This window comes from Xenopus tropicalis, chromosome 5, assembly GCF_000004195.4.
Source record: "Xenopus tropicalis strain Nigerian chromosome 5, UCB_Xtro_10.0, whole genome shotgun sequence".
NCBI lineage: Eukaryota > Metazoa > Chordata > Amphibia > Anura > Pipidae > Xenopus > Xenopus tropicalis.
In genome coordinates, this window is record NC_030681.2 from 51,898,785 (window position 1) to 51,926,130 (window position 27,346).

The 27,346-nt window shown below is 36.5% G+C and overlaps 1 protein-coding gene across 1 annotated transcript in view; it reads right to left on the minus strand.

Moving 5' to 3' along the window:
- kif26b (kinesin family member 26B) overlaps window positions 1-27,346 on the minus strand; it is a 171,154-nt gene that overhangs the window by 94,048 nt on the left and 49,760 nt on the right. The gene's annotated exons all lie outside the window — the stretch shown is intronic.

Here is a 27,346-nt window from a genome sequence, read left to right on the forward strand (position 1 = left end):
AACAGGGCACTCACTATGTATGAAGTTTGTTGTATTTTATAAAAGCAAAAAAGTGTCTGCACACTCAAAAATTACAAATGGAAAAAATATTTTATTAAATAGAAACCATAAAGAATAAAGCTTTATTCTTTATATTTTGTATTTAATAAAATATTTTTTCTTTTGTACTTTATGAGTGTGCAGACACTTTTTTGATTTTGTGATTATTTGTGGAGTTGCTGAATGGGTTTTCTCCAGTGTACTGCACCTCTATCATTATTGAGGTAAGGTGCACACTCTGATATTTTGTATTAGCTGTATTTTATGTCCAGCATCCTATTTTCAACTTTCAATTCCAATATAAAGATACTAAGTAACAGTTGCCTAATTAATATATAAACTACTGTTTCTTGCCATTTGAGACAAAGCAGAACTATTACAAGTAAAAAAAATGCCCTGCATGGAAACTGATACTCAAGCAAAGACTTGTCAGCTTTTAACAAAGACACAACAATCTCCATCTCACTATCCACCACAACAGGATCATCTTATCAAATGGTATCCCTGCTAATTAATCCCTAGAAAATCCCAAATGAGGAAAATGTAAAATGTCCCACCAACTACCATAAGAGCTCATACTTTCACTAAAAAAGTAATGGTTTATGCTCATAAAATCTATGAATATCTGCATCTATCACCAGCGGCCTGCCCAGCATCATATTTTGCATCATATCCTGTAAAGTACTTTAAATACATATGTGGCAATAAATATGCAGGTATGAGCAGGTATTTCCATTGTCTGTCACAGAAAGGTCCCATGGCATTAAGGATTTTAGATTAATTCTAACAAAATAGTAGAGACTATACCTCATTTGACTTTTTAATGAAGTCTTAGGATTTGACCAAAAAATATGGATTTGTTAAATTTAATGTAGCTTGAATTTGCATGAATTTAATATAGCTTTTGCTAACACAGAAACTGCTTAGTGACCACATCTGCCAATGTAAGAAGCATTGCAAATGTTATAGTTTGCACCATTGCGCAGTATATAACTTACTTACTTACTTACTTACTTATTAAGAGAACACCAACTTCAAGCACGTCTTAAAAATGCGCTATGCACGATTATAAAGTTCACAATGCAACAAATGTCTAACAAAGAATTTTACATTGCAAAATGTGAATTTTTATACTTATTTATTGCTATTTTTATCACATTCTCTAAACATTTTTTTTTATTATATATAAGGCTACCTGAGCTGTTGGTTTCTTTCCTTGGGTAAAGAGGAAGCATTACAGAAATAAAATGTTATTATACTGAAAAAAAGTGTTAAAAATGCTTATTTCTTTTTATACAAAATGGTACCTATAAAGAACTAAAAGTCATGTACTTTCAATGCCTCTTTCACTGAGCTTTCCAGAATTCACTTGTGAGTATCACTGTTGTGGGTCATTGATCACACACAGAAATCTAGCCAAGTAGCTACCCATGGCAGAATTTTTAATTAGGGTTACAATCTTTTTTATCATTCCCGGTTGCATGCTAATATCTGATTTCTAAAACAGAATAATTTACATCTGTCCTCTAGTTCTAGCATAGTTTCAGTAAGCTGTGTGCTGAAAGGGATATGTCAAATAATGTTTACAACAATACCTCAAATCAAACTATAATATACAGAGCCTATCTTAGACTGATCCAAATAGCTTTGCAATCATTTTGGAAAATGTATTTTTTCAGACAGACAGGGTGAATTATCTATTGGAAGGCATTCCATGCCTTCCTGTCACCATGAATTGCTGCAGGATCCATTTTGGAGTAGACCTGCAGTAGCCCAATGACTATATTGCTGCCTGTGATTGTCATGATGGGTAGAGAAAACAGGCCACCCCCTACCGTCTCCTAGCTTGTCATTCAGGGGTACAAGTTAGCGAGTGGCACAGCATGCAGGCCACAACAGAGCCTTGTCCTACTGTCCGACATCCACAGGATTTTTATCTGGCACAAGTAGCAGCCAAACCTAGGGAAGAAATGCTGCCTGAATGGACACTAGGGGCATGCTCTTGTGTCCCCTTGATGTTCTAACACTTCTTTCCTAAGTAAACGACCCCTACAGACACAAATGAAATGCAGAATACTTAAAGGGTCATTTACTGATGAAGAGCAGGGTGCAGAAACAGGTTGAAAACCCTTTGTATTTGCTCACAATGCACACTGATCCTTTATTTTTACACCCTGCTCTTTCATTTTTAAATCCTTGAACCAGATTCTTGAAATGCAAAGACTTGTGTCCAATATACAAGCAAGCCATGTAAAGGGCTCCACAAAGATAGTCTACCTTATTGTCATGCCCTACACAGTTCAAAATGGAGCATCTTTGTGCACAAAAGCCACCAGGAGCCCGTACTTACCTACTGCAATAAACCTTTCAGTCTGGCAATGCTAAAAACATTCAAGAAAAGATGCGTTCACCTCTGTAGTGCAACAAATACAATTATGAATTTACATTGGTACCCCACAATAGCTAGGTTATTCTTCCTTAGAAACTGGTGCAACATTTGTGGAAAAGGGAGAAGGTTTACCTTGATATGGTATGACGGCTTGGTAGTTTTATGATTATTATTTGTAACTACAAACCTGTGTTTTTAAAAATGTATTTACTTGCAAGGAATGTGCATTGACCATTACCCAAAAAGGCCAGATCAGTCACACTTCCATTATACTTTATTTTTATTTTAATTAGCCTTGGAGTGCTCCCACAACCTCTTTTGTATTTTTGTATTGTAACAAAGCACACTTCATGCACACATCCTACACAGTTTAAGGTAGGATGCTATTTTCATGTTTTAACAGGAACAGTTTTCACTAAAAAAATGATTTAGTATTTCTTTTGGGTAGATTTTTTTTTTTTGAAAGAATGGGTAGAAAGACATAGCAGAGAAGGAAAAAATTGTCACAACTCTTATAGCTCAACCCAATAACACAATAACATACAACATTATAGTGTTTTCTGTGGCTGAGTTTACAAACTTTGTGCTATTTCTTTGGATTGTATCCCATCACTGATCTGAAAGGAGTTACTGATATTGTATAGCACCACATGCAAATTCATCGATCTTTACTGAGGCCTCCTGAAATGTAAAAAAAAGCTTATGTGGGCAGTCACACTGTGTCTCGAGCTCACTGGGATGCAATCAATTCTGGAAAGAAAGGGGGAACAATTCCATATAATATATTGCTAGGATCTGTAATGACAGAAAGCAGCACTGATCTATTTTTATTAAAAAAAAATCAATTGGAAGTGTTATTTTTTGGAGTTTTTTTTTTTTTGCTATGATAACAACAACAAAAATATCACAGAGGACACCACTTTCTGCTTTGAAATTGCATTTACACTCCTTTCTGCATGAGTAATTATATACCAGAGAGCCAAGCTACCTTTATTAGTTACTCTGTGCACAGTAGGAAACACAGCAGGACCATTGCAAGCATTTGCTATTTTCTGTCAAGTTAGCAATTAATTTAAAAAAAATGCAAAGTTCTAGGTCTGGTTAAAACGTAATTAAAGTATTCAGATATTCTTCAGAGCAGTGGCATGTGAAATGTAATTTAATTTTTCTAAAAATGTTAGGGAAACAATTTCAATCTGAAATAAGTTGCTTAATTGGAGCTCTATAAGGTAACATGCTGTTGTAAGCATAAGATAACATATGTACAGTGTAACCATATGGTAACAATATGGTACAAAGACTGTAAGAACCAGCTGGAGGCCCTGTGGTTGGACAACCCTATGGAACACTTACTCAGGCAAGCAGTAAACATATATAAACTGCTTTAGCTAGTCAATCAGTCGACAACCAGTCAAACAACCATGGGCTTATACAACCCTAGGGTCTCTTGTGCAAAGCCACTCAGATTTACTGCAAGCAGTAGCCACCACATTTATGCCAAAAGCTAGTACTGAGATTTCAGTAAAGTAGATGAAAAGAGAAAATGAATGAATGCTAAGCTAAAACCAGCAGGATATAAGTGGTCTCCCAGCCCTCTTCATTATGTTTGGGTTAAACTTCCCTCCTTTCTGGGATGTCTGATGAATAGGTTACGTGCTGACAGGCAAAAAGGGCTTTAGCCTCTTGACTTGTGTGGTCTGTACAAGTTTAAGATTACATGCCTCTTTAAATATTTCCCAAATTACTTCAACAGGAACAAAAAAAGCACAATAGATTGTAGCATGGGGGTGAAACTGTAGCGATCCCCTTCATATCAATAATACAGACTCCTAAGGTTACAGGTGACTTGAAGTGCCTAGGTAGGAAAGCAAAAGGGTCCTTTTAAACATTGTAGCTCTGATCAGATAAGTGACTACAGACTCACAGACTACTCCTCAGTGCACAAAACAAAGAAAAGGATAGTCTGAAGGGCATTAGAATCAAATTTATGAATTTGATAAATAACTGGTCTGCATTTTTGTTTATACAGGATGCACACTTAACACAGACAGACTGTAGAGTTTAAAGGAACAGTAACATCAAAAAATTAGTGTTTTAAAGTAATTAAAGTAATTAAATATAATGTGCTGTTGCTCTGCAAAAAACTGCTGTTTTTGCTACAGAAAAACTACTATATAAATAAGCTGCTGTGTAGCCATGGGGGCAGCCATTCAAGCTGGAAAAAAGGAGAAAAGGCACAGGATACATAGCAGATAACTAGTAGATAAGCCCCATATAATGGGGGTTTATCTGTTATCTGCTAAGTAACCTGTGCCTTTTCTCCTTTGAATGGCTGCCCCCATGGCTACACAGCAGCTAACTTATATAAACTATAGTAGTCTTTATGAGGCAAACACACCAGTTGTAGCAATGCAGGGCAACAGTACATTATATTGTAATTACTTTTATACACTTTCATTTTTTGGTGTTACTGTTCCTTTAAACTAAATGTTAAGCTCTGCTATATATTTAAAGATTAGTAATAACAAGGGCTGAATATAAGCTAGAACAACGTAATGTTTATACATGAAACTCACAGTACATGTGCCTTTTCCCCTTGGCATACAACTGCCTCCTAAAGGCTGTCCCTTATTTTTGCTTGATAGGAGGGCCAGACTATATCAGATAATCTTTATGTTACTGAATGGTATTTTATTGTTTTGCTGTATATCCTGCATTCCTGCCCCATTCTGAATTTCCCCTTTCAGCTTTCCATAACCTTCAGCTACAGTTGTTGCCTCCAAATGATACATTCCAACCTGTCCTCGGCTCTTTAAATGAAATAATCTACTCTTCCCTTGTCCTTTCTTTGCTCTATGATAGTTATATTAAAGTCATTACATTCTTCATAACAAATATGGAAAGTACTTTATAAAGAACAACACTATATTCACAATGACTTTGACATCTGTTACAGTAAATCCCTGTACCTGGCATAGACTTAATAATGTTTCCAAGTATTGAGCTCAGTTTAATAAAAATGTCAGTCTTAATAGTTCACAAGTGTTTTAGAACCACTGCAGTAATGACCCAGCACTGATTTAAAGGTCTTACTGTTAATTTATTGTCTTGGGGTATAGGTTTTCTATATGTACCAAATGCATGAACTAATTACCTGCGTTATAATGTCATTTCAGTGTTTTAATGCCAGCGCTGCCATCTGCTCAGCAAGCTCTAATTAACATCTCAGTAAGTGACATTGTAGCATGAACCCGGGAATCAAATGCAGTACAGTATTGTCATCTTCTGGCTTGCTATAATGATTCACTTAATAAAGGCAGCTGATGGCATTACCATCATGCAACCACTGCTTTAGACAGAGGTCAGACTGTCATGTAACCTATACTTTAGCCTAGTAATCATCATGGACATAACAAAATACTACATGAAATCTAAAAAAAAATAGTTCAGCACAGAAGGGTTAATCCCGGAGAACTAATGCCAAGAAGTCACACTGATGTGAGAGCATTGCTTGTGTCAGCCTGTATTTGTTTTACCTGGAAATACTTGGGGATGGAGCAGGGTTGCATTGGATCAGTCACATGCAACCCTTTAAAATACATTTTAAAAAGTAGCATTCACATTTCCAGATGTTTGCCTTCATTTTGTTTTCTATAATTTACCTATAACAGACAAAATGTAGTAAGCAAATATTGTAAAAAGTATTAAAAAGACAGGCACCGATTCACATTCAGATTCAAAATTATATGCACCAAATCAGCAATATTTTGGAAGCCACCTTGGCCATGTCAAGACTTGTTGAATAGAACTATGACTTTTTAGGGCCAGCAATATGATGAGCCCCTTTCCAGTTGTGCTCTCTCAAAAATTAACCCTTTGGCTGCTATTTAAAGAACCTTAATCCGTCAATCACACAGGAACCTGGATCATTTTCCTCTGATTTTTATATTAATTTATGCAGTACATATCTGATTGTTAGCTCATATATATGCTTCATTTGTACATACTTTATCATAATAAAGAAATAAAATATCTCACTGGCTGATGAGTTACATGGCCAGGGTCAAATCTGTCTATGTTATGCCTCCTTCAGAAGGTGAAAAAAGGAATTGCAATTTTGTTCTGTGCAGTGTGGGTCTGCTTTTTAGACCCATGTCCAAACTCGTACCTGCTTACCCTAAACCCCACTCACACCTGCTTACACAATACCCACTTTTTGGTCCCCATGCAGTTCCACCCAACCTGGCCCCCATAGTAAATGTCACATAGATCAGAAGTGATGTCACACTAACTGGAAGTCACACACCAAAAGGTTTCCATAGAAAAAAAAAAAGCATATGTTCAATTGTTTCCCCCTTAAATAGCCACCTATAGCGCACCTGTAGCTCACCCCACTGCAGCTAAATTGTACCTGTGACCACCCCCATGGTTGGGACATTAATTATATACTGCCCGAGTCCTGACTGATTTACTGGTATTCTGTAGGTAATCACAGGTAGCCAACCTGCTGCCAGACTCTACTGTATAAAGTGGCCATATTATTTGAAATTAAAAAAAGTAAAATGCATACACAAAATCCAGGATTTAATTCAGAACGATTTGATATAACCCTTAGCATTGAGCTGATCCAAATTTAAATGCTATGGAGCAGATTTCAGAATTCAAGATCACATTTTATTTCCACAGTTTGAGAAAATTGTAGCATATAATCTTGAATGTACCCCAGTTTGAATTTTTAAGATTTATTAGTTTTAAAATTGCAAAAATGTGCCACCTAAAACCTGCCAAGAGGCTATAAAAGTCAATGGGAAGTGTATCTTCAGCATTCAAGCAAGTTGATATTTGAGTTTACTGCAAATGAGTTATTTGATTACAATTTAACAAATCAAAAAAGAAATTGAAATTCTCCTCCACTTTATTCTTTATAATAAAGAAGTAATAAAGTTCAAAAATCATTACCTGCCTTAAATTTAGCTGAAGAAAAGTGAACAAAGAGCTGCTAACCCTCCTACAATGACAGCTAAATGTGTGACCCCCACTGAGGGGGGGGGGGGGGGTCTGTAATCAGTAGGTGGTATGTATGGAATATGTGCTAAAGTCATCAATTACACTTGTTTTATCTGACTGCATGGACTGAACCACTAAAGAAGCTTGGAGTCTAGCCCTGTATTATATTCACCACTCCTGATGCTGTATTTTTAGGGGCAGATAACCTCAGCAAGAGATTTCTGTATTGCATTCTGCTGTTTAAATAAAGAAGGCAGACAGATGAATGTTCTAGTCTCCAGCTAGATCAGTAATAGATACCAGTATGCCTTTGCAATGGCTCAGATGAATTCAATATTTATTTATAATAAGTAAACTGCAAAACCATATATAAACTGCAAAACATATATAGAATTTATAAAAAAATATGTATGTTCCCCCCAAGGAACACTTTGGTGACTTCTAATATCCTTATATTTTACAATAGGGGGTATTTTGTTCCCTATATATCACAAAAGACCCTAAGTCCCTAAAATAATATAAATCCTTTTAAACAGTGCTTAATAACGTCATCAGCTTTCATCATCAGAAGGAAAGGCTAAATCACTGGAGGGTGCCAAATGCTAGGCACCCTCTCGTGATTGTTATCACTTACCTGAAACGCCTGGCACCTGCCAGTGATTGTAACTTTCCTTCTCTTTTAAGAAATTTCTGGAGATTTCTGATATTTTCTACCTAGTTGTAACCATTGATGCCACTTTGTAAAAAATATTGGAAGTTTGCCCTGACAGGCTGATTAAATTCGTTATCAGTTCTTACCACTGGGTGGTTCAGAGCAGATTGGCTTGTAGGCTCATGTTATACCTGGGAGGAGATTTGTCAAGCTTTTTGAGTCTAAACATTAGAGGTATTTGATTTTCTTATTCAAACGGGTTTTCCCTATTAATAAGCAAGCATTCGATATGTGATTTAGATACACAAACTCAAATTTACAAACTCGAAAACAGGTAAATCAGCCCACTGGTGTTTTTTATGCCACATGTACAATACAGTAACCATAAGAAAAACATTTTTAAAGTAAATAGCTATAAAGGAGAAAGAGGAATTCCTGTGAACCTAACATATAAGGCACGTTATTAGTGCCGTTTCAATCCTGATTGGCTGCCCCTGCAGACATATGTCTTTCCTTGCAAGTGATAAACCTGACAGCACAATCCATGTCACAAAAAATGATTATTGTCTGACCTCTGACAACACTAGAGTCCAGACAGGTCACTTCACAACTACTTGTTGCTAACTGCATACCAAATTACACGTTTTGTACTGCACAATACACAGCACAGCTTGTTTATACCAAGATTCTCTGCTCTTCTCCCTAAATTTCATATCCTATGCTGGACTTTGCACTCTGACCTATTTTTTATTTTAATGTTTTAATGCACCAATTTGATTGCAATACTGAGAGCTACATTTATTTCAGGAGGTACACTACACTGTAGGGCTAATTTACTTATATAAACGCTAAATTGCACCATTGCAGTTACCATAGCAACCAGTCATCTATTAGCTTTGATCAATCTATTGAAAGCTAGAAAATTAAAGAAGTAAAAATTAAAGAAGCAAAAAAGCAGTGTTTAAAATGCTATTCTGACACATAACACAGTTGTGTACAATATAAAAGCTACACAGAACTTAATAAAGTGGTACTATTCCATATTTCTCAACTGCTTTGATAAATATATGGACACATGTGCAGTGAGCAAAGTACAATTTTGAGCCCAATTCACATGTTTTTTCCCAGACTTCTGGCATCATTGCGGTAAAAAGGGGGAATACTCTTGTTGCAATTGTGATGCGCCTACTGCAATTGTGTTAGTTTTGCCAAAATTAACATAAGTGTGCATGTGCTTGCTCACAAATATTTTAAAAGTTTGACTGGCGTCATTCTCAGTGTTCTGATGTCACTGATGTGTGTGCCCTATCCTCTCAGCGCAACGGAATGAAGAGGATTAATGCAGGGTGCTAAGGGAACCCTGGAGCTATAGTCTGGTCCAGAGGAGGCGGTAGTTCCAAGGTTCCCTGTGTCAATAGACGCAGAAGCACTTCATTTGTAACAGAAGACAGAAAGTACTGAGCAAGCCAAGCGCAACTATAGGGAAGTGCAAAGGAATGTACTAAGACGCAAGGGACTTTTACAAAAGTGGTTTTACACGCAACTGACTGCGGGAAAAGTGCAAGGAACTTATGGCCTTAAAAATGCAAGCTGAATTGGTAACACCTTCCCAAATCTAGCAAAACTGAAACAAGTAACCGGTTTCCAGATGAGCTATATTTATTTCTAGAAGCAAATCTGAACCATTCTAACAATATGTTATAACAAAGTTACCTTTCCTATTCTTTTTTATGTTCACACAAAAAGAGGTATATAGCAACGGAAGCATATTTATTTTTTCATGAAGCATAGGGATGTTTATAGCAGCTTAAGATATACAAAGAGTATACTTTAAAAGGTTGGCTAATGCTCCCATAGACTTCTTTTGGCTAAACAATGATGTTAAATAAAGTATTCTGATGATAAATGTTTAAAGTCCACTCAATTACATTCAATGAATGCCCTTGTAAAGCAATCCATCACGTGTAAATCAAAGGTATATTTCATAAACAGTGTGCTGGCTTTGGCACTGAGCCTCAACAGTCTAAGTTTAGTTCTGTGTATTGGTGGGAGACTGTTTCAGCCAAATTTGGGATTATATTAAAAAACAATGCCGGCATTGTCAGTGCTGGCTTTTACCTAATCACTTAGAGCGCTTTTCTCAAAAACACATGTAACTAACTCAAGCAGACATTGCAGTGCAAAATAGACCTGATATATGATCACTCCAGCCAGACTTCCATGGGTCAAGAAGGCAACTGCCTATTTGGGTTAGCAACACAAGTATATGTTTACAATAAGGCTATATTCTAAGGGAAACTCATTTCAAATGCAGTGAAATGCATATTCACTACTACTAAGTTATTCTGTACTTTTATTCATTATCAGTCTCATAAATAATTCTCATTCAGAATCAAACAACATGATTGCCTACATAGAGTTATATTTTGATGTGTATATGAGATACATACTTGTGTATATTTAAATATTTGCTTCTAAAGTTAGACATACTAACTAAATTTGCCAATATAATAGTTGTAAGTAGCCATTCAAAAGTTTGACATTTTGGTTTAAAAACTATGGGGCATTTGTAATGTCATTCAGACTGGGGAATGCTGAAGGATTCTCATTTTTTCACATTTTTTAACAATCTATATACAGTATATAATTATAGTGATATGACACGCCAAACCTATAAAGAACATGTAAAATTGACATTCCTATAAATAGTACTTAGTGATGTAATTGGTTTTAATTTATCACACACAAAATTATAGGAAATTTCACTCCCTACTGAAACATATTTGAAGTAAACTTGAAACAAATGATTCCAATCTTATCTCTTTCAAGTCACCATGCAGGATGTAAAGGAGAGGTTAAAGTAACACAGAGAAAAAAAAGAGGAAAAAGAAGCTTATTGATGTATGTACAATGTATATTATAAGGCTTTATTTTATATTTTTATTCTGACATATTCAGCAGAGCTATACAGACTGGCATAAACATGGTGTAAACATACTAAGGGTCATTTAGGGCCAATTTGTGCACTTTCCACACCGCATTCTGCTCTTTTTCTGCACTGTATTAATGGTTCTGCAGAGGGTGTGGGCCAAAGCAGGGCTCTAAGGATAGGGCTTACCCATGCCACCTGATGCTGCTGTTTGCACCAAGCACAGGATTTTCAATTTACTAGCCTTGCACTAGCCCTTGCACCTCATGGTAAATAACCCCTACAAACTCTCTGCAGATGCAGTGCAGTGCAGTGGGAGAAACCACAGATATATAATAGCACTAATCAATGGGCAACCATACCTCCCTAATATATGTATATTGTACAAGAAGCACTCGGATTTGATATGGTCATGGAACTCTCCAAAAAATACTTATTATTTACAGCAAGGGGCACATAATTTTCAATACATTTCCTTTTTAAACTTATGGATTACATGTAAGCCTACTAACAAAAAAAAATGTATGTAGGGAAAAGCTGTGTACACATGGATAGCTGTATAAGCTCAGAGATATCAAAATCACTCAGCCAGAGGCAAGCCTGTCTTTAAACTAGCTCAATATGGTAATTGTGATGCACAATCAGTCTTTGCTGCTTGTACAACAAAATATGCTAGTAATATAATTTTATGATATTCCACTTACACAATTTTGATGTGTTATAGAAGTACTGAACTGGCTTTGTATTAATATTTTATATTTCCATAGCTCTTTTCTCTGTTTTTGTTTCCTCTGTATCCGAATGTTTCGCTCCAATATATAGAAACAGCATTAGGTTCCATTTATTTCCTCTGTATCATTTTAATCAACATACAGAGTATGGTACCATGCTTCCAGCTTTATTGAAAATAAACAATTAGTTCATCTGTATTTATCAATTCATGTAAAAGAATGGAGAAGAGGTTGAAAAGACTTGGCAGCGTGTTCTGGTGGAGGCAAGCCATTAAATAGCATTATCTGACAATGTGTTGGGAACTGATATGTATAGTAAGCAAAAGACACAAATAGCCAAACTATCTAATATTTCCTTCACAGCCAGAGATCAGTCTCTTTTAGCCTATTACCTGCTGCTTTTTTTTTTTACCTAACTACTTATCTTGCTTCCAAGCACAGTTCTAAATATACACTATTATTTCTAAGTGAAACTGTGCCATGACTTGTATCTAAAATTTGCGTTTAAAATTTATTTTGAAATTTAAATAACAAAATTGTGTTTTGCATATTCTGAAATTGAGTTTACTTTATGGCTACTATAAACACACATAAAAGGATTATATAATAAAAGATGCAAAGTTTGCTACATGTCTAATCACCTACAACAACCAATCAGCAGATAGCATTTACTGATTCCCCATTTGAAGAAAACATAATCTCACTAGCTATGGATTACTGCATCGCTCTGTGGCTTTTATTAAATATGGAGCCAAAACCAGAACTAGTGGTAGGTAGAAGAGGAACGTGGCTAGGGCGTAACAATAGCTGGGTGCTGGACACGTACCTTTTCCACCTGCCTTCCTCTAGTTTAGGCCCATCCTATGCAGGTAGTCCTGGAGATCTGAGTGCAAGTTGTGCGTACATATCTGCCCTCACACATGCCAATGCTCATGGGGTGGGTGGACGGCAAGGGGATGAGCATGAGAGGGGTGGAGCAGGGGCTTGCACTGTATAGAGTATACATTTTTCTGAAGCTTCACTGAAAATCTGCAGGATAGCTTTCAGCTTTGTATTTCTTACAACCCCTTCAAGGGACATTTTATGGTACTCGTGGGTCCAGGGCAAAGATCTATGTAACATTACCCTCAGGCAGATGCACTTCAAAACATAAAGCAGGTAATAAAAATGGTTTGTGTTTACTAAAGTAGATTTGATCCCCAGATGTGCTGCCCTGAACCAGCAGTCATGGGAGCAGATTAACTGTAATAACTCCTAAAGGGAGATCTGTTACTACTATCCAGCTATTGACCCATTTGTGTAATTTGCTCTATTGGAGGATGGTTTGGAAAATCACTTATTAAGACCCAACAAACCACCCCCCTACCAATGTTATTATATTAATTCATTATTCATTTTTTTTACCAGTGTCACAGCCCCTACAAATATTGCTTTACATTCAGTTGCTCAGTTTTTACCACTTTCTTTACTCTTTACCTACTAAGCTTATCTATAGGAATGATTTTGCTAGAGTGATAAATGACAAATACCAAATTTACATACACACTTCTTTGTCATCCTTGCCAGTATTTTCCCTTTCTAACCTTTCCTCAATTGCTTCTATTCCCCTACCTTTGGGAAGGGACAAATTAGGAACTCCAGATGTTGCAGTAACATTCAGGATGCCTATATCAGCATAGAAACAACAGCTTGACAGCCTAAGGTTACCTACACCTATGGTTTCTTTCCTCATTCCCAAAAGGGACAGCAGTATACATATTTTATTTAGAGGTGTACTATTATTTATGTACAGTATTATGTTGAAATCTTTTCCTTTAATGTTAGATCAAAGCAACGTTTGAATGGTCCTTTATATTTGTTACTGTTTAACACATACATATTTGCTGGTTTAGAAACAAAAGGGTGATCATTTATCTGTCAGAAAGCATTTAAAGCATTTGTCAAGGAAGCCATTAACACAGAAACAGTAAAATATTTTTCATTCAGCTACACAATCCCTTTTTTAAAAAAAAAACATGAAGTCATTTTGGAATTAAGAGCACACTATTCTCTCTACTGCATACAACACAATAATAAAATATAAAATAAAAGTATAAAATAAACCAATAATGCACATACACAATGTCTTCATGGTTACTTGAATAAATGAACAAATGACAAACAAAGATAGCAGAGGGATTTCTGCACAAGGTGCAGCAGCGAGATAGGAATAGAATAAAATGGCTTGTCTTCATGCAGATTTTATGTTACAACACATTCCACCAAGGCAAAAATGAGCATAAAATGTTAACTTAGTTACTTATTTTTAAAGCTTAGTGACAAGAATTAATATTGTTAATATATGCAACAGCCACAATAGAGTTGGTATTTAGCAGCATGTCTGGAATATTCTGTTAGCTGATCAAGATCTCTATGGATAAAGAAAAATGCATACACAATTCTATGTTCACAGAAATATGTTATTTATAGTTTTGAATAATTTTTTCACTTGCCTTCAGCAATTAGGTACATCTTTTCTTTGTAGGTTTCTTTAACCTGATTCTATAAGCAAAAAGATATGAAGCTACATTAACCATCAAACCCATGTATTGTTTTTGTCTGCAGAGATTAGTGGTTCCCAATAGGTGTAGTGCTGATGTTGCAAATGTGACACCAGATAAACACTGGCTCAATCTCTTTGATACAAACATACTAGGTTTATGTACAAATACTGGGCAGTTTTGCACCAGTGCTATAGAACATAACAACAATGAAGGATGTGCTTACAATTGCTATACCCTTCAAAGATAATTGGCTGACTGCTTTGTGTAACTTACTGCACTGTTGCAAACTTACATTGTTTATTTATCAGTCCCACCTATGTAATAGCTATAGTACCTCCTCTGTGCAACCATAATAAACATGCTCAATAGGGGCTGATTAATAAATGTCAGCACTAAATCACAAGTCTACTATTAATGAAAACAAAGATCTTATCAATCTCTACTGGCTACTGCACTTGTGCAAAGCACCTATGTTAGTAAAGAATTTCTTCAGTACCTAACATGACACTTAGGCTGATGGTCTACTGCTTTAGTTAGTCACCTGTGATAGATCTCTTCTACCGTAGGTAACTAACTGCTCCAAAATGCCTTTCCTCCGGCAACAATAGGAGTCGCTGTTGGGAAAGCCTACGCATGGCTTCAGCTTTCCGAAGTTATGCAAGTTTCCTCCTGCAGCCAACTTCGTGTGACTTTGGAAAGCTGAAGCCATGCGCAGGCCTTTCCATCAGCCTTAGGTGCTTATAAACTTCAGGGGCTGGAAGAGAAGATAACTAATATGCTTTATATTGTCACTGATAAACTGAAATGCTGCACCAGAAAAAAACGCTGTCACACTAAACACTGTCACAACATAGTTAAAGAAGAGATTGTAAATGATATTACACACATGGGAGCACATTTATTAACATTCTGATATTCATGGTTTTTTGAATGTCTAGTTATTTATTAAAAGATTCGAACTAAAAAAGCATGAAAAAAAATGCAAAAATCAAATGCGACATGCAAATCTCTGAAACCAGGAAGCAAAGAAAGATCTACCAGTTGTAAAAAGGCCATCTGCCATTGATTTCTACATAATCATGACAGCTTTTAGATAGCATATTTTTTTCTTTAAGATTTTTTGCAGTCTTGCATAATAAATCTCATTTTGTTGCATAATAAATTTTGCTGCAAAAAAATACACATTGTGAAAAAAAAATAGAATGTTAATAAATGCCCAACATGGTGTCCATAGATTTGCCTATTAGTCATTTATTCTGTTTTAGACACAGTTAATCTAGTTAATCATGCCACCATGCAAAAACAAAGAATTTCATAACAACCCCCACTGTTGGATAAATGATCGCCATATGGATCACTGAAAATGCAGTAGTATTTTTAGTTTCTTCTTATGGTACAACATATTGCTAGAGATTGCTAATTCTGTTCACTAATCAGCACTAAATGGTCTAAATGCACTCTGTTTTGAAGCAGAGATGTGGGACAACCCCCAGGGCTGTATGTATTTGGCAGTGCAGTGGGTCACTTCCTCTTTGACTAATGTAAAGCAGATAAGAGTGGATGGTGCCATTCAAACTGAGGTCTGCTACCTCAAAGAGGTGCCAAGGTGAGCCATAAAGCCAATTTAGTTAGTAGTATGATTGATTGCTTTATATGTTACTCTGTATGTCCAATGTATGAAACCCACTTATTGTACAGCGCTGCAGAATATGTTGGCGCTTTATAAATAAATGTTTATAATAATAATAATAGTATGCTAAATCTGAGGAGTTCACTGTAGGTGGTGTGCGATAGAAGTAGGCAAGCTAATTAAGTAGATAAACCCTATATTATTTTCAGAAGCCAAAATCATTCAGCAATATAATGAACATATGGAAAAACATACCAATAGTCTATGCTTATGTGCTGGTATTATGTGAATGCAGCTTGGGCACAGATGACTTAAAGTAACAGTCATGTAGAATACACATATTACTCCAGTTATGAAGCAAAACTATATATACACTCTCTGCTTTAAGTAAAATTAGTTAATGCACTTAAAAATATATAGATACCAGGGGTGAGCTAAGGTGATTGGGCACCCTAGGCAACCCGGTTGACCACCTTGCCCCTGCAACTTCTCTCCCCCCCCCCCACCCTGTGTGAATGTGCATGCGCAATGTCTGTCGTCATTGACAATAACACAATGTCAAGCATCGGGGCAACTACAAAGGCGCACAGACTAGAGGTAGGCAGGAGAGGTACCTGCCTGGTGCCCCCTCATTACTGCACCCTGTGCAGGTGCCTCTTCTGCCTACCCCTAGTTACAGCCCTGATAGATACTGTTTATGAAGGTAGTAGATTTACAGTAAAAAATGGCATATTTCCCAGTTATCTTCTATCAATGTAAAGCATGTGGTATAGTGACTCTCTGTTCCCTATGCCTTAATAGCTAATTATTCATGAACCCTTTTTAAAATGTAATAACTCCAGCTAACTAGAGCTTTAATTAGTATAGATCAAAAGCACTGAGAGCTCTAGTGGAACACTTTTACAGATGCCCCAGGGCTTGCAAGCATTTCAAAACATGTCTTCATATTGTAATAGAAGCTAAGGTTTTCTTGTAACGTTTAATTCCAGAAGATCTAAACATTCATCTTTGTCAAATATGGAAAAAGATTTAAAAAAGATTTAAAAATCCAAACAGCCCATCATTCCCCACAGATACTGCATCTATTTTGCACTTAACTTAGCATGGCCCATGAAATTCAGAGGGTGTTTCCTCATTATGTTCCATACTTACGTTACCATATAGCAGAACATATAGATTTACGTACAACAGGCATTATATACTACCCTGCTCATTAGCTCTTTCGGAGAATATATTAAACCTGTTATGTGTTAAAGCAGACAAAATGGCATTCACTGCTTTGGAAAGCATGAAAAGCTACACAGTGGGAGAAACTATTTTTAGGTTACCTTTGGAGACTGAGAGATGATTACAAGACGTGTTGAAAAGAAAATCATTATTATTATAATAATAACAATAAAATACAATGACAAAACATGCACAAAATGGAAATTAAAAGTTGTTAAGATTTACTACAACATGCTGAAATCATATTTTCTAAATGTCTGCTTTACGTAAAATGTTTCAGCATTAACACAATTTTAAAGGGGAGTAAAGATAAATTGCTCCATTTTACAGAATCTGTGGTGGCAAAATCCAACAAACCATCTAAAAAGTCATATTGGTATGTTACTGCTCAGGATGCTCCAACCCCTAGCAGAAAGCTGTAGTGATGGATGATAAATTACTTGTTCAGGGACTGCATATTTGTCTTCTTGACAGTCTGCTTAGAGGTCAATGCCATATACTTGAGTCCTAGAAATGCAACATTAGCTGACTATTCAGAGTTTCATTTGTATCTATAATTAAATTATATTAGAAGAGAGCAAAATGGCATTTACAGTTGTATCATTAACAACCATGGTACAATAATGCTTTACAATGCTACAGTATTGTTGTAAAGGTCGCATTTGTCAATGATAAGGTTGCCACAATTTCACACTGAAATTCAGGGGGGGGGGGAAGACAGGGATGGGAGATGAATAGCACACCATGCAAACAGTTCTCTAGGATATACCAACTTTTTTTACCAACTTAACCCACTTACTTAAGGTCACAATTACATATATTTTCCTCTTATCTTTAAATGGCCTTTGCTTAGTGCATATTTCACCAAAGAGGGTCAATTGCTCTCAATTTAATTTCAAGTCCTTAATGGTAACATATCACTCTTGTAATCTACTTGGAATTTAATTGTAAATCTTCCTTACATTCACACAGAGACTTTTTTATAACAAAGTCAGCGGGGTCTTCCCAGGGACAGTTTTTGTGTCCTGTCCTGTTTTAATGTTGTGTCCTGTATTAAGGTTCCACACCACCTTAGGCACCAGACTTAAGCCCTGCCCACAATCGGAGAATGTTCAGAATGACCTGCTGTACTGTGCATGCACTGATTGCAGAGGACAGTGGTAACTGCCCACCCCTCAGTTCTGCCACTGGATTTAACCAAAAGTATCCCGCAGCATGTGGAGAGGTTTGTTTTTTGTGGCAGTTTTATTTACCATATAAGCACCTGAGCCCTGCCCCCCTAAAGTCACCATCCTAGGCACGGGCACTCGAGTGCCTATATGGTAATTACAACTCTGGCCCTGGGAAAAGGAGCTTAAAATTTTGTTCAAAAGTTTGTGCAAAAAAAAAAACATAACTTCATTGAAGGACTGAAGTTTAACCCACATTATGCACCAACTGATGTCTAAACATTTGTTTTAAATTTATTGGACACACCTACTAAACTGTGCATCATTTGAGACTCCAGTTGGGTCTTCAGCAAACCTCCCTGCTCAGAAACTATTGTCTCTAACAGAGACATAAGAGTGCACACCTTACCAGAACCTCAATAATGATAGAGGTGCAGTACACTGGAGAAAACCCATTCAGCAACTCCAAAAATAATCACAAAAGCAAAAAAGTGTCTGCACACTCAAAAAGTACAAAAGAAACAAAACAATCTTTTATTAAATACAAAACATAGAAAATACAGCCCAACACATTTTAACCCAATAAAGGGTCTTCATCAGGGGAAAAAAGTGCCCCTTTTTAAACTTTTTTTTCACCCTGATGAAGACCCTTTATTGGGTTGAAACGCCTTGGGCTGTATTTTCTATGTTTTGTATTTAATAAAAGATTTTTTTTGTTTCTTTTGTACTTTTTGAGTACGCAGACACTTTTTTGCTTTTGTTAATTCTGTGAGATGACAGTTACACATGAAGAGGCCTAATATAATGCAAACTGCTGATTTGCATTAACATTCTACCTTTACTCACATCATAGGACAGAGATAGTAGGCACTGCAATTACGTGCCCCCATTTTATTAAAATTTTTGAAACAGTGCTAAGCTCCTCTCATGTCTTCACTTAGAGGAGTCATTCCTATTTTCATGCTGCTAGTATCTCATGGTTTGTGCTTTGTTCTGTCGTGTGAAAGCATTTTTTTGGCTGTTTTTGAAGAAAAATTGTTTAATTTCTGAAGGTTTTGTTTCTCTAAATTTACAGGTTAAAAAAATCAGATACAGTAGTGATGCTTTATGCAAAGTAACCTATCAGAAAATCAGGTAAAATAGTCTTTGCTTCAAAAGAGCCAGAAAAGGAAGCTGATGTTGAACCAAAATCCTATGTGGCCCTAAACAAGCTGTGTACTTCATGTTCATGCCCTTATGAAAGGGGGGGAAGAAAGTGAAATAGAATTTCAATAGAATTTGACAAGAGACAGAAGGATATCTCAGGAGGGAGTGAGAAGCAGTGGGGAAAGAAAACACAAACATTCCCTACTTGATCCCTAGCTGACCCCATGGATACAGAACTCTAAAAAATGCACAATATAAACTAAGCACTCAGTTTCCGTTTAACCCCCATTTCAGCCAGCGGTGAATAAATACACAAAGAATATTTCCTAATTCCTAGAATCAAATAATTTATTATAGGTATGAAATCCATTATCAAAAAAAAGCTCTGAATTACACACAGGCCATCTCCCATAGACGTGCTTTTAATAAAATAATATATATCCGGAAAACCTAAGATTTCAACGATTATGGATAACCAACATAATAACTGTATTACTATTTATAAATGTATCTTTGTCTTACAGAAATTTATAGCATATACAGACTTGCAATAAGATGGGCATATGTGGGGAAAATGGGCAGACAGAGGCACAAGGTCTAGAAAGAAGAGGTACAAAGAAAGAAGAACTAGGTAAAACTAACAGAACTAGGTAAAAGCTAACACAAGAATGTACTTCTATAAATGGGTCCAAAAGGTGTTTTTTTAATAATGAAAAAAATGCAGTTCTAAGCAATTTTCAAATAATCATTAATTGCTATTGAATGCAGTTTCTGATTAATTATACTCTATGCACTCCTGGTTCTTACTTCTGAAAAAGTGTAGAAGAAGCCCATGATTAATAGACCTGGAGGATGACTGACTTCTGCTACACCATTTCAAAAGTCAGAACCGGATAACATTTCTTATGACCCTCTGTTATGATCTGCAGAAATCTTAAAGCTGTCATAATATGCAACATTTGAAGCCTTCTCAGGCCTTTGTCAAGCCTGTCTGGCTTGACTCGAAGAATTTGACTTGCATGCAGAAAGCCTTCACTTTAACCCAACTGAACACCAAACACCAAGTGCAAGCTTGGTCTGACCAACATCAGTGTTCAACCTGACTAATGCTGACTTATGGCTGAATTAAATCAAATCCAATCAACAACGTTCCACCATATAGCGGTAAGGTTTTCCACTAAAATAATGATTTATAATAAGAGACGGTGAAGTAACATCATGTTAAAACACTGGGTTTAAGATTGAGATGATGGACAGGCAGGTGTACAGATTCTTTTGGCTATATGGTGTAACTGGCACATGGCTACACAAGGTTTACTAAAATAAAACAATATGCCTAAAACTTTATGTGAGAAACAGCATAAAACATACTTTTAAAAACCATCATAATAAAGGATGTCTTAAACACATATATACACCTACATAGCATTCACGGCAAAACTCTCTCTTTTCTAAAAATACATTTACCATTTGTCCTCCAAATTATTAATAAAATGAAAGTAATCTAAACATACATTCATTTCCTTCACATTAGTGTCAATTAACATTCTTAATGTTACTAGTTATGATGGATAAGCCTACACAGAAAATCATACTGTCATCGCCTTTGCCTACTTTCACATAAACCATTGCCAAAGTTATAAATGGAAGGGGCACTATGAAAGAGAAAACTATAGTTAGCATCCTTTGCTGGCCAGACAACAGCTGATAAGAAAATGTTAGACAGGCTGGGAGTTGGGACTTTCTATTTTACTCCTCTTACTCCCTAAAACTCAAGGAAAGGAAAAATATTTCTACTAGTAAACAAAGAGAAACTCCTACAGAAAGCAACATAGAGTGTAATTTACAATAGTTTTGCATAGCAGATATGGATAAGGCACAGAAGATTTTTGACTATAATGGCACTATAATGGCAATGACTTGTTAATGGATGTTCTTAGTTTCTTTGTTTGCTCATTGCAGAATAACATAAGCCAATACATGATACTGAGTGTAATTTACAATAGTTTTGCACAGCAGATATGGATAAGGCACAGAGAACATTTGTGACTATAATGGCATTGTGCCTAGCTGTGTGGAATCACTTGTTAATGGATGTTCTTCACAGTTTTTTTTTGTTTGCTCATTGCAGAATAACATAAGCCAATACATGATACTGAACATGTTAAAGAAGAATGAAATAATTGCAAACCGTCTTTTTAATAAGGTATAAAATACTACACTTTGAAATGCTTTGAAAAAAAAGTGTTCTTTATAATAAAACACTTGAACTAAGCCAGTCATCCATCGCTATTTTCATTAGCGAGGTAAACAAACGTAACTCCAGGTCAGTGCAATTTACCAATTACCCAGATGATTGCTACTCACCAAGGCCACTTTTCACAATTTCTGCCCTCTTGACTTCATTCAGGAAAAACCTCCTAATTCAGAAAGCAAAGTAAGGGGACTTGTATACTTCCAATTAAGGGCCCAGTTAAAAAAAGAGAGGTTGTAATAATTGGTGCCCCATTCCTCCTCATTTACCAGTACTCCAATCTAAACCAGCATCTGTTACAAATTAATTTTCTGGCCTTGGGTACAATGCAGGCTTAGCCACTGTTCATTTTCATTTAATGAACAAGTTCCCTATTCAGGAATCAAATTGATGAAGATATTTGGCCTTTGGCAAGCAGTATAAAACCAGCGAGTGAAGTGCAAAAAACTGTACCTTTCACTTAGAATAAAAATTCTTGCTGTTCAAAAATAATAGCATTGTTGAGGAAATTGTTCCAGGTCTACATTTTACTGAACATCTAATCCACAAAGTAAGAAAACAGAAATTGTAACATTGATACATGAGAAGAATATTATTTTTGTTTGAGTTCCTATACTGCAATTTGGTCCCACAAATGATAACAAAGCCCAGCATCATGTTCTAAAAAAAAAACCCATACATTACTGGGGTTGTTATGCTTCACACATGCACACACACATATATCATAGGAACATGTTACTAGCACTTGTAATTCAGGAGCCCAGTCATGCTAATATAGCAGGACACTGTAGACTATAAGGAAAACAGTCTCCATCATACTTGCTGGAATGGGGGTGGGATGCTCACCCTAAAGGTTGGAGTATAAAAGTAAACAGTTCTCCCGACTAATAAAGGTCTGCACTGCCCCAACACCAGCTTGACCTACAGGATCCACTCTCCCTAAACTTATGTTTGGCTGTTGGTACAAAATGGTTGAGGGCCACTTTGAAGGGGATTAACAGAAAAAGCAATAGTGTGGTTCTGAATTGCTAGTTCAAGTCACACATTCACATGAATTATTTAAACATGCCTGGCTCCATTTAACAGAATTCATTTGAGCATAGGTTATCACTCCCTCTATAAACTATCAGTAATTCCTGAAATATTTAGGGAGCTTAAAACATAGCACAATACATGCTAAACAGTCTGTTTCTTAGTGGCTTTCGCACAAAATGTCTTAACATTGCCAGTGTATTTATGGGGACATTTATTACAGACTGAAAAGCTAGTAAAACCAAAATAATTGCTATTCTGAGATATCCTGTAGATGAAATATAATTATTACAATTCTTAGAAATTGACAACATTTTACTAACTGTTTCTGATGTGAATGTAAATTTTCTCAAACTTCAGCGTTCCTGAGCTAATTACATCTTAAAGATGATTTTGCGTTTAAGAGTTGGCTCATTGTTAAGACGAAATGTTGGCAATGAGTATCAAAGAGCCTTTGAAAAAGTGGCCATGTCTGGAGTTCTCCTTTTCCTTTCATTGCAGGTCGCTTTGCCTCTGAAGTGGTTAATATGTTACAATGATACACAGTGAACCAGTTTGGCCAACATGTCCTCATGACCTTGGCTTTCAATTGTGAGTCCAGTACAATATCGCATTATTTCTCACCTTCTTTGAAGAGAACAGAAGAAGGAGGCTGTGTAATTCGTATGAGGCAATGATAGAGCAGAAAGTGTTTTAGAGGACACATGTCTGACCTTGGCATGACTACAGCCAGCTAAGAAAAAAGACTCATTATGTCCCACCTTTTTTTTCCAGTGAAATAGGCCAACAATAACATGTCAGTCACCATCACAAATGACCCACAGCTCTCCAATATTTCATTGTTTTGGGAAGGTTAAAGAGTCAGTTCTTTGATGGGTGTCTTTTCAACCCCAAGCCATTAACTTACTGAGACACAAAAAACAGTGCTTGTTAAACTGATAGTATCAATGTGATTGGACAATGTTGATTAAAAATTCCTATTTAAATTTATTTCAAATTGTTATTGTCAAGAACATAGGCAATATTTGACAAAGAACAATGTAATGTTAAACCATACTGACATTTATTATATTGTATTCTGTTTTATCTATCACGTTATTCTATAGCAGTGAAAAATACCGTACTGACATATATATATAATTTTATCATGTAGTAATATTTGGACAAATCCTGAACAAAACCATTACTAAAGGGGGTACATAACAACATCACTACAACTTAGGTTTGCTGGTTGTTATCTATTTTTATATTACTTAATTCATATAAGTATTTTAGGAAACAAATACATATAAGCTGTTACAGAGTAAAACATTTAAATGTAACCTTTGTTAAATACAAATGAAGTCCTAATTCCTTTAGACATCTACTCTGGACCACCATGAGCAACATGGCATCATGACCATGGCTACTAACTTTGTCACTCAAGCCATTCTCCTTGTTATTTGTTTGTTAAAATTTCTGTCTCTTAATTCCTGTCATTATACCATTTCACAATAAATCCTATACCATGGAAATGTTTGATACAGAACTAACTGTATACTACATGACAGCTTTTATTGGCCATACATGGGCCAATAAAAGCTGTCAAGAGTCTGCAGCTTATTTGGTCATGTATGGGACCCTCAGGTGGACCTGCCCAATCAATATCTTGGCAGATGTCGACCGGGCAGGTTTAAAAATCCCATTGATCAAAAAAAGCACATTGGCTAGTTGATGTTACCCTCACCCCGGCTACTTGCATCACATCAATGTGATCTGACCATTCGGCCAGAGGGCTGAACAATAGCATCGATCCTATATCACCCTCCTGTGACCTATGAATAGGTTTTAGATTTCTGATGGTTTTTTTCCCTATAATCCTTTGAATTCCTCCTTAGGAAACTACTTCAGTCTTAGCACTTCTTTGAAGAATTTCATTCAGCCATAAAAAAATCTGCAGTCATATAATGCATATCCAAAATCCTTACAAACGGTTGGTCAAAATAATGCTTTTTTTCTTGTAGCTATCATGTGTTTGGCCATGCAGCAGGACAGAGCAGTATTAAACTGATCTAAAAATATATTCCAGGCTCTGCTCTTGCACTAACACCAAATTCTGTTCTAAATCACCACAGAACTGACATCAGCCTCCACTCCAAATCAGCCTACCAATCCTTTGGAATGTGTAGTGTGTAGTGTTGGGCATTTGTTATTTAGGACTATGTAGAAAGTCTCCTTTAGGATTAACAAAAATATTTATTTGACACCAGACCGGTTTGTACATAATCCTAATTTAGACAGATGTAATGATATCATTATTTCATTTTAGCTTGATACCATAAAAATATCTCTATTCTTAGATTGCACTAGTCTAAGTCACTAGAATAGCACAGGCTTTGCAGACATACTTCTAGGCCACTAGTGTGAGTTAACAATGCTGCTTAATGACATAGTTTTCCTAAATTCTCCCTCTTTCACAAGATTTTTCTGAAACTTAGCCCTTCCATTTTCCTAAAGGCAACATGTACAATATTCTTTGCTCTTTTTTATCCATTGGTATAATTTAATTATAAAGCCAATAATTGTTCATTAACCCTGTGCCAGGGCTAATAAACTTTAAACTTAAGTTTTCTCATGAAAACTTTAGAAGACCAGAAACCCAGGCCAGGTTTACTGCTTAATAATGTTTCCAACATGGTGTACCACACTGGTTAGATCTCCTGCCTCGCAGTATGGGAGACCTGTCTGGGTAGTACAAGCTAGTTCATTCACTCCTAAATAAATTGACTGTTTCCTTTGCATTTTTATGTGTTGATACAGAACCTTCCTTCTGCTTGTGGATCTTTTATTACTGACCTTGGCCCAATCCTTGACTATAGTTCTTCTCATGACCTTGGAAGTTCCTGCTTGAAGCTTTGGACTTGTTTACTGGCACTTTTGCCCAGCTCTGTTTCAACCTCAGAGTTATGCACCCAGTGGATGGTTTACGGGATGCTAAGCTCTTATAAGGACTTAAACCCTTGTTGGTGCTTGTCTTAGTAGTACTGTGTTCACATGCATCAGTCTTTGGCTGGACTGCAGAATGTGATCAGAATTTAACCACTTAAATGCTGTAGATCAGTGCTGTCCAACTTCTGTGGTACCAAGGGCTGGAATTTTTCTGGCCTACATGGTGGAGGGCCAATAATGAAAGACAGTTTTGACCACTCCCCTTTTTTCAAAACCCCCACCCACTTCAAACCACACCCATGTTATCACAAGAGCTTTTAAGACCATACCCACACTAATGGTGGTAGTGCAGCAAAAACCCAAATGGTTGGTGCTCACTGTAGGGAAAGAATTATATTATGCCATATTAAGACATAATCTTAAATTCATATGCCTCTCCTGTGGATAGCACAGCAACCCCCAGCACATAATTACACGCCTTACTATGCCTGCCCTATGCTGCCGGTGTGTGCCATACTCTGCCTGCCCTATGCTGCTTTTGTGTGCCATACCTCTCCCTGCCATATGCTGCCTGTGTGTGCCATACTCTCCCTGCCATATGCTGCCTGTGCATGCCATACTCTGCCTGCCCTCCCTTGCCTGTGTGTGTCATACTCTGCCCTATGCTGCCTGTGTGTGCCATTCTCTGCATACCCTTACACACAGGCAGCATAGGGCAGGCAGAACATTCAGTGACTCAATGCTGGCACTGCTACTACAGTCTGAGGTGTGAACAGGTGAACAATGTGGGGGTTTACATTGTGAACAATGCAGGGGGGCCAGTTAACTCACTACTAATACCATTTAAATCTTACACAAAGGTAAGCAGTCACAGCAGCCAGACAGCTGGGGGCCACACATTTGGACAGCACTGCTGTAAATCATATTATCCATCAAACTGACAAGGAACTACAAGTGCACTAACACCACAAATTCTACATTTCATGGTTCTATTTTCACTTATGAAAAAATACATGTACATGTAGACAACATGTGTGGCCAGGAGTTCATGCAGTCAAAGGGTTAGGAGTTACGGACATGGCCTGGGTCCAAACCACAAGCTTTTTTTATAAGTAAGCAGATAACAGCGGCAGAGGTGCTTGTCTGAGAAAGATATGAATGTCATTAGGGTACATGCGGCAAGACTGTGCGACTGTCTTTGTGGAGACAGACTATATGATCAGTGATATATGCTTTTGTAATTGTCACCCTCTGAAACTGATAAAGATATATTTAGCTGTACATTTAAAACTCATAGGTGTATATAGATGATGTACTAGAGTCCTGTGATGGAGACAAGTCCCCATGTAGAGTGACTACATAGTACTAAAGTCTGAAGAAAGATGATTTCACTGTTTGTCCTGAAGCTTCATTTTAATCAATATACACTTTTGCTGTGTATAGTATAAAATAACAGAATTGTTCATAAAAAGGTAAAAAATTGACATACAGCAATTTAAAACAGATTTGCTGCAGGATTAGGCAGTGTGATTATAGATGTGGATTGCCTTTAATTAAAACCTTGGCAAAAAATCTACATTCCCAATAGAATAGAATCCTCATATTACATGAACTGATGTGTTTCATTTATTATATAAAATAATGCAGTATGTGGATTCAAGGAAACATAG